This window comes from Oncorhynchus nerka, linkage group LG10 (assembly GCF_034236695.1).
Source record: "Oncorhynchus nerka isolate Pitt River linkage group LG10, Oner_Uvic_2.0, whole genome shotgun sequence".
Lineage (NCBI taxonomy): Eukaryota > Metazoa > Chordata > Actinopteri > Salmoniformes > Salmonidae > Oncorhynchus > Oncorhynchus nerka.
Genome location: NC_088405.1, coordinates 16,658,780 through 16,676,665, shown reverse-complemented (window position 1 = coordinate 16,676,665; position 17,886 = coordinate 16,658,780). Strand labels below are relative to the sequence as shown.

Here is a 17,886-nt window from a genome sequence, read left to right as displayed (position 1 = left end):
CGTGTTGTTGCCTACCCTTACCAGCTGGGGGTGGCCCGTCAGGAAGTCCAGGATATCGTTGCAGAGGGAGGTGTTTAGACCTAGGGTCCTTAGCTTAGTGATGAGCTTCGTGGGTACTATGGTGTTGAATGCTGAGCTGTAGTCAATGAACAGCATTCTCACATAGGTGTTCCTTTTGTCCAGGTGGGAAAGGGCAGTGTGGAGTGCAATTGAGATTGTGTCATCTGTGGATCTGTTGGTTGTGGTATGCGAATTGGAGTGGGTCTAGTGTATCTGGGATGATGCTGTTGATGTGAGCCATGACCAGTCTTTCAAGGCACTTCATGGCTACTGACGTGAGTGCTACGGGGGGGGTAATCATTTAGGCAGGTTACCTTCCTTGGGCATAGGGACTATGGTGGTCTGATTGAAACATGTAGGTATTACAGATTCAGTCAGGGAGATGTTGAAAATGTCAGTGAAGACACTAGCCAGTTGGTCAGCGCATGCTTTGAGTTCACATTCTGGTAATCCATCTGGCCCCGCGGCTTCGTGAATGTTGATCTGTTTAAAGGTCTTGCTCACATCGGCTACCGAGAGTGTTATCACACAGTCATCCAGAACAGCTGGTGCTCTCGTGCATGCTTAAGTGTTGCTTGCCTCGAAGCGCGCATAAAAGGCATTTAGCTTGCCTGGTAGCCTCGAGTCACTGGGCAGCTCGCGTCTGGGTTTCCCTTTGTAGTCCGTAATAGTTTTCAAGCTCTGCCACATCCGACTCGTGTCAGAGCAGGTGTAGTAGGATTCAATCTTAATCCTGTATTGACGCTTTGCTTGTTTGATGGTTCGTCTGAGGGCAAAGCGGGATTTATTGTAGGCATCCGAATTAGTGTCCTACTCCTTGAAAGCGGCAGCTCTAGCCTTTAGCTCGATGCGGATGTTGCCTGTAATCCATGTCTTCTGTTTGGGATGTGTACATACTGTCACTGTGGGGATGACGTTGTCGATGCACTTATTGACGAAGCTGATGATTGAGGTGGTATATTCCTCAATGCCATTGGTTGAATCCCAGAACATATTCCAGTCTGTACTAGCAAAACAGTCCTGTAGCGTAGCATCCACGTCATCTGACCACTACTGTATTGAGTGAGTCACTTGTACTTCCTGCTTGAGTTTTTGCTTGTAAGCAGGATTCAGGAGGATATAATTATTGTCAGATTTGCCAAATGCAGGGCGAGGGAGAGCTTTGTATGCATCTCTTTGTGTGGAGTAAAGGTACTCTAGAGTTTTTTTCCCTCTGGTTGCACATGTAACATGCTGGTAAAAATGTGGCATTTTTCTTGTTTGCTTCGGCCTTATAGAGTTGGTTGAGTGTGATCTTAGTGCCAGCATCAGTCTGTGGTGGTAAATAGACGGCTACAAATAATATAGATGAGAACTCTCTCGGTAGGTAATGTGGTCTACAGCTTATCATAAGGTACTCTACCTCAGGCGGGCAATACCTCAAGACTTCTTTAATACTAGACATCGCGCACCAGCTGTTATTGACAAAAAGACACACACCCCCACCCCTCGTCTTACCAGACGTAACTTCTCTGTTCTGATTGTGCATTGAAAATCCCTCCAGCTCTATATTATCCGTGTCGTCGTTCAGCAACGATTCAGTGAAACATAAGATATTACAGTTCTTAATGTCCTGTTGGTAGGATAATCGTAGATCATACATTTTATTTTCCAATGATTGCATGTTAGCAAGTAGAATTGATGGCAGTGGGAGTTTACTCTGATCGCCTACGGATTCTCAGAAGGCAGCGTGATCTGCATCCTCTTTTCCTCTGTCTTTTCTTTACGCAAATGAAATGGTCTGGGCCGGTTCCCGGGAGAGCAGTATATCTTTCTCGTCAGACTCGTTAAAGGAAAAAGCTTCTTCCAGTTCGTGGTGAGTAAATCCCAGTTCTGATGTCCGGAAGTTATTTTCGGTCATAAGAGACAGTGCCAGCAACATTATGTACAAAATAAGTTAAATAATAAGTTACAAACAACACTAAAAAACGAACAAAATAGCACAATTGGTTACAGGCATGTAAAACGTCAGCAATCCTCTTCGGCACCATTTTACACTTAACACTCAGGTTGTTGTCCTTGATGATGTTTTTGGCCTTCCTGTGACATCAGGAGCTGTAGGTGTCCTGGAGGGCAGGTAGTTTGGCCCCGGTGATGCGTTGTGCACGTATGAGGGTGACTGTGTGCTGAGTGAGTGTGTGTGTGTGTGTGGTATGCGAGAATTTGACCATTTCCCAGGCCAGAATCATCATGGATCACATCCTCCTTTCACCTTCAGCCCCCACCCCTCTCCTCACCCCCAGTCCAGCCAAGGTCTACTCTGCCTGGAATAATGGCATTAGAGGACCCTCCAGGACGGTAGGTGCCCCCCCCTACCCTAATCCTGTGACCCCAGCAGGAGTGGGCCGTAACTGGGCAGACTCCCTCCTCTCCCCTTGACCTCCAGGGGCCCGGTTTTGTTCCTGCTACTCTGGGATACAAATCCCCAGAGCCAATTTCTCTCTGATGTTGTTCACCGATTATTTCTAAAGTTATTGAAGTAACTACTCCTCCTCCCTCACACACACATTCCCGCTCCATTCTCCTTCACTAGTTAGACCGCGCTAAAATACACTTCACCTTCTCCTCTCCAAAACATGCTGAGAAAGTGGGTTTGTTGTCTGAGCTCTACGTTGCCTCAGATGCAGTGAGGGTAATTAGCAGAGGATGATTTGGAAGAATGCCACAAAAACACTGCAGAAGTATCTTGTTCTTTGGAAGCTTATGTAAATACGTTTTGAAAAACTTTAAAGTATGACAATGCCTTAACAGAAAATGCTTTAAACTGTAACAAAGTGCCTAATGAGCTTGTCTGGTGATGCAACTCCATTCCCCATCTTTGAATAGCATCTGATGAATGACTGAAGAGATGTAAAAGAGGAATGAGGCTCCAGATACCTCTCTCTTTCTGATAGCTAGTAGATGAGACTGAAGGGTAGTGGTGTGACCGAGGATCTTTACCTCTACCTCTACCCAGATAGGATCCGTCACTGGGAAGTATATGATAAATCTGTTTATAACTCCAGGGTTGCCACAGGGAGGAAAGGATTATTACGGATATCTGAGTCACCTCTGGGATTTTACAGAATCTCTACAGACTTCCGGAATGTCTATGGTGCTCCAGAGAGAAAGAAAGGATGGAAAAGCCAGGTATTCCAATCAAGAGGCACAGCAAAGATCCCAAATCTCTTGGGAATGAGGACACTTGAGACTTAATCCTGTTTGGTTAGTGTTTGGTGTGCATACAGATACTGAGCATCATGGGTAAGAGGGGTTTTCAAGGAATGGCCATCTCCTGTCTCTGTACGCACATACACTGAGTGTACAAAACATTCTGAACACCTTCCTAATATTGAGTTGCACCCCCTTTTCCGTCAGAACAGCCTCAATTCGTTGGGGCATGTACGCTACAAAATGTCAAAAGTATTCTACAGGGCCGCTGGCCCATGTTGACTCCAATCCTTCCCACAGTTGTGTCAAGTTGGCTGGATGTCCTTTGATTGGTGGACCATTCTTGATACACACAGAAAACTGTTCAGAGTTTTAAAAAACAGCAGCGTTGCAGTTCTTGACACACTCAAACCAGTGCGCTTGGCACCTACTATCATAACCTGTTCAAAGGTTATTTTGGCAGTTATTTGTAAGTTTGATCATGCTAATAAAGATCTTTAACAATACAAGAATAGTGTGTACACATATAATATATTATTTCTGTACCTGCTGAGGGGAGGACGGCTCATAATAATTGCCGGAACGGAGCGAATGGAATGACATCAACCACCTGGAAACCATGTGTTTGATGTATTCAATACCATTCCACTGATTCTGCTCCAGCCATTACCACAAGCCTGTCCTCCCCAATTAAGGTACCACCAACCTCCTGTGCTCTGTACTGCCTTAGTATTCATGATTCATGACATGTCATATCAAAAGTCCCCTCAAGAACCAAGTTCTCACTAGTTGCTGTAGGGTGTCTGGCCATTTGGCTGAAGAATGCTCTCCTTCCCTCCCTGAGCTTCTGTCTAGCAACAAGGATAGATAGAGTTGCAGAGAGCAGTAAATGGCAAGTAACTTACTTCAGCATGGAGTCAACACAATGTTTCCATGTTTTACCTCTTCTCCTCCCTCCACTCATCCCACTTTCCTGTCCATGCTTATTTTCTGCCACATCCTCTTCCTCCCTTCCTTTTTTTCCTGTTCTGGATTATCACTCCACCACACTCCTGTCTTTCCTCCTGTCCCTTTCCTCTCCAACCCCATTTCCACACCGCTCCATTTCCATGTATCCTTTCCCTTACTAAGCCACCATAGCGTGACGGATCCATGGCAAAGCAACCGTGAGCAACAGGTGTAGGATATCAATCTGATTTACAGTAGGAATCCAGTAGAGCTACAAAGGGCATTGAGCAAGTTCATATGCTTTTTGTCCTTACAGCAGCTTAGGGTTAGGGCAACAGTTAGGGTTTGTGGTGAAAATCACAGCTGTGGAACGGCAGGTAGCCTAGCGGTTAAGAGCGTTGGGCCAGTAACTGAAAAGTTGCTGGTTCGAATCCCTGAGCTGACAAGGTGCAAAATCTGTCGATGTGCCCTCAAACAAAGCACTTAACCCCAATTGCTCCTGTAAAACGCTATGGAAAAGAGTGTCTGATAAATGAGTAAAATCTGCAAAAAATGCTTGCCCATATGGTGACTGTCATACTTCCCTCCTCTCTAGCATGGCTAAAGTGATGACAGTTGGATCTAGGTCACAGCAAAATGGCCACACATGCGCTTCAAATCCAATTTAATTGGACACATACACATATTTAACAGATGTTATTGAGGGTATAGTGAAATGCTTGTGTTCCTAGCTCCAAGTATGCAGTAACACACACAGCTGCAGAATCATTGTCTCCGTTTATCAGATAAGATTGTGTTATCTGGAGGCAGAAATACACACAGCTGCAGAAGCATTGTCTCCGTTTATCAGATAAGATTGTGTATCTGGAGGCAGAAATACACACACAGCTGCAGAAGCACTGTCTCCGTTTATCAGATAAGATTGTGTATCTGGAGGCAGAAATACACACACAGCTGCAGAAGCACTGTCTCCGTTTATCAGATAAGATTGTGTTATCTGGAGGCAGTAACACACACAGCTGCAGAAGCATTGTCTCCGTTTATCAGATAAGATTGTGTTATCTGGAGGCAGTAACACACACAGCTGCAGAAGCATTGTCTCCGTTTATCAGATAAGATTGTGTATCTGGAGGCAGAAATACACACACAGCTGCAGAAGCATTGTCTCCGTTTATCAGATAAGATTGTGTATCTGGAGGCAGAAATACACACACAGCTGCAGAAGCATTGTCTCCGTTTATCAGATAAGATTGTGTTATCTGGAGGCAGTAACACACACAGCTGCAGAAGCATTGTCTCCGTTTATCAGATAAGATTGTGTATCTGGAGGCAGTAACACACACAGCTGCAGAAGCATTGTCTCCGTTTATCAGATAAGATTGTGTATCTGGAGGCAGTAACACACACAGCTGCAGAAGCATTGTCTCCGTTTATCAGATAAGATTGTGTATCTGGAGGCAGTAACACACACAGCTGCAGAAGCATTGTCTCCGTTTATCAGATAAGATTGTGTATCTGGAGGCAGTAACACACACAGCTACAGAAGCATTGTCTCCGTTTATCAGATAAGATTGTGTTATCTGGAGTTATGACCTGGATGTATAATTGATGTAAGGAGGGATTTACGTTTCATGAATACAGCTTAATTAATCTCTGTTGATTAACGCTAAGACACACACACTTGAACACTTAAAGCTGCAACACTTAAAGCTCCTTGTCTTTAGTTTTGGTTTTGCGTCTTCTACTTTCGGTTTTGTACACCAGCGTCAAACAGCAGAAAATACAATATTTTTGGTTATTGAAAATATATTTCACAGCGGTTGATTCTCTACACTATAGTTGCTGGTTTTGTCACATAAACTGAAATTAGGCGAACTATTAGAATTTTAACCAGGAAATGGCAGAGCGATTACTGCATATTGCACCTTTAAAATAGATAAATTCTAAACTGACTATAGAGATCGCAATAATACACTGTCACAGTTAACAATATCAGACAGACAGATAAATGAGCAGAGAGGTGGAACACAGAGAAGAGAGAAGGGATAAGAGAGATAGAGAAGAGAGCGAGATAGTGAGTAACTCACTGACTGACTGAGTGACTAGCTGACTCCCTGACTGGCTAAGAGAAACAGAGGTATAGGAAAAGAATGAGTGAGTCATGTTAAAGTTTAAACCATACCTAATAAGGAGCCATGTCCATTGGTCACGCATCCGCTGAAACTTTACATTCAAATCTCAGACGGGTTGAAACAGATACTGTTACTTTAACTCTTTAACAAAGAGAGATCTCCTTTCATGCCTGTCCAAAAGCTTGGAGGTTATTGCCCTTACATTCCTCCACAGAGACTGTCTGTCTGATGTCTCTGTCACCTTCCCTCACATGGCTTTTAGACCTGTAGCGCGTGTGTGTGTCCACTCCTTACTAGCTTATGGCTCCTGAGCGGCGCAGTGGTCCAAGGCACTCTGGTTCGATCCCGGGCTGTATCACAACAGGCCGTGATCGGGAGTCCCATAGGGCGGTGCAAAATTGGGCCTGCGTCGTCCGGGTTAGGGGAGGGTTTGGCTGGAGTAGGCCGTCATTGTAAATTAAAATATGTTCTTAACTGACTTGCCTAGTTAAATAGAAAAATGAAATAAAAAATAGCCTCTATGGCTGCCAGTTGGTTTCTGTGTTTGCCAATTGTTCCTAGTTTGGGAGGTATGTAGCTTTGCTGAATGAATCAGTCTGCCACCAGGTTACTAACCCACTACATTAAAGTCTGCTACCAGGTTACTAACCCACTACATTAAAGTCTGCCACCAGGTTACTAACCCACTACATTAAAGTCTGCCACCAGGTTACTAACCCACTACATTAAAGTCTGCCAAAAGGTTTCTCACCCACTACATTAAAGTCTGCCACCAGGTTTCTAACCCACTACATTAAAACTTCTTACGGCTGCAGGGGCAGTATTGAGTAGCTTGGATGAAAGGTGCCCATATCAAACAGCCTGCTCCTCAGTCATAGTTGCTAATATTTGCATATTATTATTAGTATTGGATAGAAAACACTCTGAAGTTTCTAAAACTGTTTGAATGATGTCTGTGAGTATAACAGAACTCATATTGGCAGGCAAAATCTTGAGTTGAAATCAAAACAGGAAGTCGGAAATCTGAGCTTGAATGTATTCACCAGAGTCCCAATGAAATCCCCTTGAGATAGCTAGTGAACGCTGCTTGTGGTCAGATGAAACCAGCTAGTGAACGCTGCCTGTGGTCAGATGAAACCAGCTAGTGAACGCTGCCTGTGGTCAGATGAAACCAGCTAGTAAACGCTGCCTGTGGTCAGATGAAACCAGCTAGTGAACGCTGCCTGTGGTCAGATGAAACCAGCTAGTAAACGCTGCCTGTGGTCAGATGAAACCAGCTAGTGAACGCTGCCTGTGGTCAGATGAAACCAGCTAGTAAACGCTGCCTGTGGTCAGATGAAACCAGCTAGTGAACGCTGCCTGTGGTCAGATGAAACCAGCTAGTAAACGTTGCCTGTGGTCAGATGAAACCAGCTAGTGAACGCTGCCTGTGGTCAGATGAAACCAGCTAGTGAACGCTGCCTGTGGTCAGATGAAACCAGCTAGTAAACGCTGCCTGTGGTCAGATGAAACCAGCTAGTGAACGCTGCCTGTGGTCAGATGAAACCAGCTAGTGAACGCTGCCTGTGGTCAGATGAAACCAGCTAGTGAACGCTGCCTGTGGTCAGATGAAACCAGCTAGTAAACGCTGCCTGTGGTCAGATGAAACCAGCTAGTGAACGCTGCCTGTGGTCAGATGAAACCAGCTAGTGAACGCTGCCTGTGGTCAGATGAAACCAGCTAGTAAACGCTGCCTGTGGTCAGATGAAACCAGCTAGTAAACGCTGCCTGTGGTCAGATGAAACCAGCTAGTAAACGCTGCCTGTGGTCAGATGAAACCAGCTAGTAAACGCTGCCTGTGGTCAGATGAAACCAGCTAGTAAACGCTGCCTGTGGTCAGATGAAACCAGCTAGTAAACGCTGCCTGTGGTCAGATGAAACCAGCTAGTGAACGCTGCCTGTGGTCAGATGAATCCAGCGAGTGAACGCTGCCTGTAGTACACCAGCAACAAAAGCCTTTTTTAAGGTCAACTTGTTGCTATTGCAAACTTCTGCTACTCTCTCTGTTTGGATCAGTTGCCATGGCACTAGAGAGGCCCACATGTTTATGCCCAGGGTGAAATGCAATAGAGGGAGGGGGAGGGAGGGAGGGAGGGAGGGAGGGAGGGTGGGAGGGAGGGAGGGAGGGCTGGAATGAGAGAAAGAAAGGAAAAAGGGGAAAAGAAAGACAGAACGAAAGAACAAAAGAAAGAATGAAATAGGACACTGGGAATAGGTGAAAGAAAAAAAAGAGAGAAAGAAAGAGTGAATGTGTGTGTGTGTGTGTGTCTGACAGGGGGCAGGTTGGCTCCTTAGCATCTCAAAGCATCTGGGCACCATTATGGCCTGACTATAGAGTATAGAAACACACACACACACACGCACACACACACACACACAGTGAGTCCCTATGGGGGTTGAGAGAGCGAGAGGAGCAGGCAGTAATCCATTGTAAGTGGATGTAGTCAGAGACCTCAAGAAGACATAAGGAGAAACCCAAACACGGGGACATCTGGGGTACAGTAGCTGTCAATCACACGAGGAGCGTCTCCAGTGGCACCACCCGGGAGTATACTGGTACACACAAACAAATACATGCAGGCAGGCACAGCAGGTGGGGTTCACTGTATGGGCATAGGAGGAGTGCTGTGATGTTGCCAAAGTGTGACAGTGGTATTGGTCTGCAGCATTAATCATTATAATTGCTACAGGGATTGATTAATCAGGCCTTGACTGGTCATCATAGTCATTACAGGGATTGATTAATCAGGCCTTGGCTGGTCATCATAGTCGTTACAGGGATTGATTAATCAGGCCTTGGCTGGTCATCATAGTCGTACAGGGATTGATTAATCAGGCCTTGACTGGTCATCATAGTTGTTACATAGATTGAATAATCAGGTCAGTGACTTTAAAAGTGGCCAGCTTTCCAACAAGTCAGTTCGTCAAATTTCTGCCCTGCTAGAGCTGCCCCGGTCGACTGTGCTGCTGTTATTGTGAAGTGGAAACGTCTAGGAGCAACAATGGCTCAGCCGCGAAGTGGTAGGCCACACAAGCTCACAGAACGGGGCCGCCGACTGCTGAAGCGTGTAAAAATGGTCTGTCCTCCTTTGCAACACTACCGAGTTCCAAACAGCTTCTGGAAGCAACGTCACCACAAGAACTGTTCGTCGGGAGCTTCATGAAATGGTTTTCCATGGCTGAGCAGCCACTCACAAGCCTGAGATCACCATGTGCAATGCCAAGCATCAGCTGGAGTGGTGTAAAGCTCGCCGCCATTTGACTTTGGAGCAGTGGAAACGCGTTCTCTGGAGTGATGAATCACGCTTCACCATCTGGCAGCCCGACAGACATATCTGGGTTTGGCAGATGCCAGGAGAATGCTATCTGCCCGAATGCATCGTGCCAACTGTAAAATTTGGTGGAGGAGGAATAATGGCCTGGGGCTGTTTTCCATGGTTTGGGCTAGGCCCCTTCATTCCAGTGAAGGGAAATCTTAACACTACAGCATAGAATGACATTCTAGACAATTATGTGCTTCCAACTTTGTGGCAAATGTTTGGGTCTAGCCCTTTCCTGTTTCAGCATGAGAATGCCCCCGTGCACAAAGCGAGGTCCATACAGAAATGGTTTGTCGTAGAAGAACTTGACTATCCTGCACAGGGCCCTGACCTCAACCCCAACAAACACCTTTGGGATGAATTGGAACGCCAACTGTGAGCCAGCCCTAATCGCCAAACATCATTGCCCGGCTCTCTAATGCTCTTGTGGCTGAATGGAAGCAAGTCCCAGCAGCAATATTCCAATATCTAGTGGAAAGCCTTCGCAGAAGAGTGGAGGCTATTTTAGCAGCAAAGGAGGGACCAACTCCATATTAATGCCCATGATTTTGGAATGAGATGCTCGACGAGCCGGTGTCCACATACCTTTGGCCATGTGTGTGTATATTAATCTATTACACACTATTCTATTCCATGTTATTTAGTCTGTGGGTGTGGCCATAAGGAATACAGTAGGAGACAGCTCTGGGGCAGATGAGGTTTACAGTTGGTCCTTAGTCAGCTGGTCTGTCTGTCTGGTCTGTCTGATCTGTCTGGTCTGTCTGGCCTGTATGTCTGGTCTGGTCTGTCTGGTCTGTCTGTTTTGTCCGTCTGTCTGGCCTGTTTGGTCTGGTCTGTCTATCTGGCCTGTCTGGTCTGTTTGGTCTGGTCTGTCTATATGGTCTGGACTGTCTGGCATGTATTGTCTGTCTACCTGGTCTGTCTATCATTTCTGTCTGTCTGGTCTTTCAGTCTGGTCTGGTCTGTCTGGTCTGTCCTGTCTGTCTGATCTGGTATTGTCTGGTCTGTCTTTGGTCTGTCTGTCTGGTCTAGTCTGTCTGGCCTGAGTGTCTGTCTGGCCTGTCTGGTCAGTCTGGTCTGTCTGTCTATCATTTCTGTCTGGTCTTGTCTGGTCTAGCCTGTCTGGTCTGTCTTGTCTCTCTGTGGTCTGGTCTTGTCTGTCTGATTTGATCTGGTCTGTCTATCTGGTCTGTTCTGTCGGTCTGGTCTTTCTAGTCAAATCAAATCCAATTGTATTTGTCACATACACATGGTTAGCAGATGTTAATGCGAGTGTAGCGAAATGCGCGTGCTTCTAGTTCCGACAATGCAGTAATAACCAACAAGTAATCTAACTAACAATTCCAAAACTACTGTCTTATACACAGTGTAAGGGGATAAAGAATATGTACATAAAGATATATGAATGAGTGATGGTACAGAGCAGCATAGGCAAGATACAGTAGATGGTATCGAGTACAGTATATACATATGAGATGAGTATGTAAACAAAGTGGCATAGTTAAAGTGGCTAGTGATACATGTATTACGTAAGGATGCAGTCGATGATCTAGAGTACAGTATATACATATGCATATGAGATGAATAATGTAGGGTATGTAAACATTATATTAGGTAGCATTGTTTAAAGTGGCAAGTGATATATTTTACATCATTTCCCATCAATTCCCATTATTAAAGTGGCTGGAGTTGAGTCAGTGTCAGTGTGTTGGCAGCAGCCACTCAATGTTAGTGGTGGCTGTTTAACAGTCTGATGGCCTTGAGATAGAAGCTGTTTTTCAGTCTCTCGGTCCCAGCTTTGATGCACCTGTACTGACCTCGTCTTCTGGATGATAGCGGGGTGAACAGGCAGTGGCTCGGGTGGGTCTGTCTATAATTTCTGTCTGGTCTGTATGGTCTTGTCTGGTCTGGTGTGTCTGGTCTGGCCTGTCTGGTCTTGTCTGTCTGGTCTGTCTATCATTTCTGTCTTGTCTTGTTTTGTCTGTATGTCTGTCTGGTCTGTGTGGGTTGTCTGATCTGGTCTGTCTGTCTGGTCTGGTTTGTTTGGTTTGTCTGTTCTGGTCTGTCTATCATTTATGTCTCTGGTCTGGTCTTGTCTGTATGGTCTGTCTGGTCTGTCTATCATTTATATCTCTGGTCTGGTCTTGTCTGTATGGTCTGTCTGGTCTGTTCTGCCGGTCTGGTCTGTCTGGTCTGTCTATCTGGTCTGTCTATCATTTCTGTCTGGTCTGGTCTTGTCTGTATGGTCTTGTCTGGCCTGTCTGGTCTTGTATGTCTGGTCTGTTTGGGTTGTCTGGTCTGTCTGGTCCGTCTTTCATTTCTGTCTCTGGTCTGGTCTTGTCTGTATGGTCTGTATCATTTCTGTCTGGTCTGGTCTGTATGATCTGGTCTGTCTGATCTGGTCTGTCTGTCTGGTCTGTCTATCATTTCTGTCTCTTGTCTGTATGGTCTGTCTGGTCTGGTCTGTCTGGTCTGTCTATCATTTCTGTCTGGCCTGTCTGGTCTGTTCTGTCGGTCTGGTCTGTCTGGTCTGGTCTATAATTTCTGTCTGGTCTGGTCTAGTCTGGTCTGTCTGGTCTAGTCTGGTCTGTCTGGTCTAGTCTGTCTGGTCTGTTTGGGTTGTCTGATCTGGTCTGTCTGTCTGTCTGTCTGTCTGGTCTGTTTGGTTTGTCTGATCTGGTCTGTCTGGTCCGTCTATCATTTCTGTCTCTGGTCTGGTCTTGTCTGTATGGTCTGGTCTGATCTGGTCTGTTAGTCTGTCTGATCTGGTCTATCATTTCTGTCTCTGGTCTGGTCTTGTCTGTCTGGTCTGGTCTGTCTGTCTGGTCTGTCTATCATTTCTGTCTGGTCTGGTCTTGCCTGTCTGGTCTGGTCTAGTCTGGTCTGTCTGGTCTGTTCTGTTCTGTCTGTCTGTCTATCATTTCTGTCTGATCTGGTCTGTCTGGTCTGGTCTGGGAATGAGGAGGGAAGGCATTGAAAGTATGTGAGGGGAAATGGCTGAGTTGCCTCTTGCCAGTTGTCTAGTCGTAAATTTCGGAATTCCATTGTGAATTTCCAACCACTAATCGTTATTTATCAGTGGCCAGCAATCAGACATGAGGACAGACGTGTTTTTGTGGGGGTTGCAGGTTGCAGTCAGACATCAGTGATAATATGAATACTGTTAGTGGTGGTGTGTGTGTGTGTGTGTGTGTGTGTGTGTGTGTGTGTGTGTGTGTGTGTGTGTGTGTGTGTGTGTGTGTGTGTGTGTGTGTGGAGAGACTCTGCACCACTCTGCCAGCCTGCTACTGTCCATCAGATGCCACTCCCTAATCAACCCCTTGACACTGCCCCTAGATGCCTATCACTCCTCGTTGCCCCCCTGTACAACGGAGAGAATGAGATAGCTGGACCTGTCATATCTAACTAATGATATCACAGTCCAATGATATCACAGTCCAGAACATCTGATTCAACTCATCATCAGCATCTTGATTAGTTGAATCCAGTGTGTTGGTACCTCCTCATCAACATCTGGATTAGTTGAATCCAGTGTGTTGGTACTGGTCTGGAACAAAAGCCTCAGCTACATTGACTGTGTTGTTCTGTTGCTGTAAGCCAATGGGAAAAGTAGCTCACACTGTTGTATACTAGTTGAGGTGATCCCCTATTGTTGGGTTTGTTCACTTTTACAGCCAACCCTGATTAGTCTGACAAGAACGAGAGACAAAAGGAACAAAAAGTGAGGGGATAAACAAAACTTCCCTCCAAAACTCTCCTTCCTTCCTGAGGAGTTGTTTCTATAGTAAGTGGACAGCTATTGTTTAAGAGTTAAAGACGACAAAGACAATGGTGTTTTTTTTGTTTGTTATCTCACTCTAAATCCAATCTCACTCTTTCATGAACAAGAGGAGGGGGGAGAAAAATAATAGGGAAGCCCAGTAACAGAGCCCTGCATCTGGGAAGAGGATAACTACCATATCCAGGCTTCAGCAGGAGAAACTAGGCCACACTATCACAGAGATTCAAAATGTCTCCTGTTTCTGCACAGCAAAGTCAAGGTTTTCAATAAAGGACTTAAGTGAGAGAGGAGGCTGATGGCTGAGAGAGGAGGCTGATGGCTGAGAGAGAGGAGGCTGATGGCTGAGAGAGAGGAGGCTGATGGCTGAGAGAGAGGAGGCTGATGGCTGAGAGAGAGGAGGCTGGTGGCTGAGAGAGGAGGCTGATGGCTGAGAGAGGAGGCTGATGGCTGAGAGAGGAGGCTGATGGCTGAGGGTTGTAGCATATGTTGGTTGTTTCTCAGGCAGTTGGTATGTACTATGTTAGTTGTAGATTGGAGCAGCTTTGGTATGTTCTGTGTGAGTTTGTTGCTCAGTCAGAGCCTATTTGATGTCCTGTGTTTCTCAGTGTGTTTGAAATTGTTTATAATATTCCGTTTCATTTTTTCCCAGGGGGTAAGGGGAAGGCACCTAGGGAGTACTTAGGCAAGAGGCCCGCGGGCATACATATACCTGTAGTATATTCCCTGTCTAGGCACACTAGGTAAGACCTGGGCGGACCACCCCCTGTATTTTGGTTAGGGCACCAGGTGGTGCTAAATTAGGTAAGTAGTGGTTAGGCAGGTAAGGTAGGAGAGGGGGCTTTGAGATGTACTTTCTTTGCTTTGGTTCCGTCCTGCCCCTTTTCCCAAAATTTACCGTGTGATGGAATAAATTCCTTGTAAACGTTACAATTCTCTGCCTTTTGTCATCCTTACTCGCACCTACAGTCCATACCTCTTTCACTTCACGGAGAGTGAGTTGTAGCAGGTTGTTACGCACGCCTCTGAAGAGGGAACGCAACACCGAGACAGTAAAACAATCATTCAATGAATCATTAGCAGTTTCCTCGCTGCTGACTTCAAGCAGAATGCATAGTTGGTAAGATCAGACACACACGCATGTGCACATTCACACACCCACAAACAGGAAGATGTATTCCATACCAGCGTTTACAAGCTGTGCTGCCTCAGTCAAACTGTGCCAGGTAGTGTATAATTCAGGATATCCCATCATAGAGTCTGAGAGTAGGGGGAAACCACAAGGTGCAGAAAAGTGATTAAATACACACAAGAAAAGACACACAGTACTGTCACTTTAACTCTAATTGCCTGAGAGGTGGATGGTAGAGGATGGTGGGTAGGGTGGATGGAGGGCAGGGTGGAAGGATTGGGGGCAGGAGGGATGAGGGTAGGGTGGATAGAGTGAGCGGTGAACAGAGTGGTATGGAAAACACAGCGTGTAGATAGATGGTTGTGAAATCAAATCGTTTCAATCCATGTTGAATTCAGGCTGTATCACAACATGTGGAATGTGTATTCAAACCTTTCTGAATGCACTGTGAAGGCCTGGCACAGGGGTCAACAGAACGAATGGAAAGGAACAGAGAAAATGAGAGAGTCAGAAGAGAGAGGAGGGACAATAGGGAATAGGTCATGAGGGATTTGGAGGTTTCGGGAGGGGAGAAAAAAATAAATGGAGCTATCTCACATCTCCCCGTGGTTAGAGTCAAACAAGTGTGATGACGTGTGAACAAACTTTAACCGACCCTGGCCCCTGTCATCCAACAAGCCTCTCTCTCTCTCTCCTCTCCTCTCTCTCTCACACACTGAGCGCATGAGTCAACATTGGGTCAATATGGAAAGGGTTTTGAGACCTACAACATGTGACACACATTTACCTCATCTGTTTTGATCCAAAGTCTGAGGTAATATGAGGTAACCATCCTGTCCATCTCTTTCCTGTCTCCCTAACCCGGTCTCTTGCTTTGTCTATCAATTCCTTTCAATTTAAGGGGCTTTATTGGTCTGGGAAACATGTGTTTACATTGCCAAAGCAAGTGAAATGGATAATGAACAAAAATTAAATAAACAATAAATAAATAATAACAGTAAACATTACACTCAAACAAGTTCCAAAAGAATAAAGACATTTCAAATGTCATATTATGTATTTATACAGTGTTGTAACAATGTGCAAATAGTTAAAGTACAAAAGGGAAAATAAATACACAAAAATATGGGTTGTATTTACAATGGTGTGTGTTCTTCACTGGTTGCCCTTTTCTTGTGGCAACAGGTCACAAACCTTGCTGCTGTGACGGCACACTGTGGTATTTCACCCAGTAGATATGGGAGTTAAACAAAATTGGATTTGTTTTCAAATTTTTTGTGTCTCTAATATGGTCAGTCACACAGTACGTTTGGCAGGAGCTGAGGAAGTTCAGTTTCCACCTCATTTTGTGGCCAGTGTGCACATAGCCTGTCTTCTCTTGAGAGCCAGGTCTGCCTACGGCGACCTTTCTCAATAGCAAGGCCATGCTCTATCTCCTTCCTCTCTCTGACACTCTCACCTTATCTCTGCCTGTCTCTCTTTAATCCCTTGTTTCTTTCCATCCTGACATCTTGTCTCACAGACATATGCCATCACCCTAATCACAGTTGAACCGGTCTATACAATTACAGTCTATTACATTCACTCACTCTATAATTGTGTAGAATGTCTCAGATCATCAACCTCTATGTGGCCTAACAAAAAGCTAGAATATGAGGTTGAGCTGTACTTATATAGCCTAGAATCTGAAACAGATTCTCTGTTGTTGAAATGAATCAATGGTGAGCTCAGTATTTACATTGGTTTAACCAGGCTACACAAGATAGCTGCAGTGAAAACTCTGCCAAATGTGCTGACAGTGACACAGTGACACATCATTCATAACAACACAAAGGAGAAATGACAATGTTCCTATGATGAAGAAACTGCTCATTATAAAGAAGACTAAACAAGGACTAGTTCTGTGATCTACTCTCTCATCCACACACTGTCCGTGTGTGTGTGTGTGCTGGCCGTGTGTGTGTGTGTGTGTGTGGACAGACTGAATAACTCCCTTCTCCCAGCCAGCTGTCAGACAGAAGGGTAATATATGTTATCCAGTTAAAACCTCAGTAACACAGACCACAGATGAATAACCTACAGCCAATAAACAGATTGCTGAAAATCAATAATCCAATATAATCCCGTCTCCCGAAATCTGTCTTCTCTCCCAAAAACCCACCTCACCTCCCCCAACTCTAAACCGTTACCCCAAAATCCTGAGCCCCATCTCCCCAAAATCCCCCTTCGCCCCACCTAAACTTTACCCCAAACCCCCAGTTTAGCCCTTAAACCATCCCCAAACACCCACCCTTCACTTAAGACCCACCTACACACACACACACATCAGAGTTACTATAGAACTGGACCCCAGAATAACACCCAACAACTGACTGGAGGTCTGTTCAGAGTTGTAGTAATTGTGGATCTGTCCCCATACAAACTCCAGTATCAAGTGATCTAGACTCAGCCCGTACTGCCAGCCAGGCTGCAATTGCTGCATTTGGCTGAAACAGCCTGGCTTACTGTGCCATTACCACAGTAGTTTCCTGTGTTTCTGTTTGAGCAGGTTACACACACACACACACACACACACACACCTTCCATTGATAGAACTTCAACAGCAGCTTTTCCACACCACCTTGAGTGCCTAAAGTTTCCATGAGGAACTTAGATTCTCTAAACAGAGAAAATATCAAATATAAGCACGCACAAAATGAAATGCACGTGAGCACACACACACACACACACTTCAGAGTAACTTTGATCATGTGCCATGCTTTGGCTTGCACACACACACAAACACACACACTCACCCCTGTGAAATCGCTGCATCGCTGCCTCCGCTTGTCTCCGTCTCTCTTTAAGAAAATCACTACAGTCCCAGTTCGCTGATTCAAATCCTCCTCTGCTCCTCTCTCTTTCTCCTCCCTTTTTCTCCTCTCCTCTAACTTTCCTTTATTTCACAGACCACTGTGAGGAGTCTTGAAGGAAAGCCCTCTTTCCTTCTCCTCTTCAGTCTTCTCTCTTCCTCTGCTCTGCTCTCCTTCCTTCCCTGCTGTCTTTCTTAGCACCGCCTCCTTCCCATCCACCCCTCCTCCCCTCCTCCACTCCATTCCCCTCCATTCCCCTCCTCCACTCCCCTCCTCCATTCCCCTCCTCCACTCCCCTCCTCTCTGCTCTTTCACTTTGTTTGTTGGCCCCCCTGCCTCTCTCTCACACACTCAGCTTTCCTCTGTTTCTTTCTTCGCTCTTCTTTCTCTCAATTACATTTTCAATGTAATGTTTCCCAGGCTTTATTGGCATGGG

General features: G+C 45.5%; 1 protein-coding gene across 2 annotated transcripts in view; it reads right to left on the bottom strand.

Moving 5' to 3' along the window:
• The window catches only part of LOC115134945 (leucine zipper putative tumor suppressor 2 homolog), a 101,441-nt gene that overhangs the window by 18,903 nt on the left and 64,652 nt on the right, over window positions 1-17,886 (bottom strand). The window contains exon 1 of one of the 2 annotated variants that reach the window (XM_029669063.2): window positions 17,394-17,649. The exons of the other annotated variant lie outside the window; for it this stretch is intronic. The gene's annotated coding sequence lies outside the window, so the exon portion shown is untranslated. Of the gene's footprint in view, window positions 1-17,393; window positions 17,650-17,886 lie in introns of those variants that run through there. 2 annotated transcript variants of the gene reach the window in all.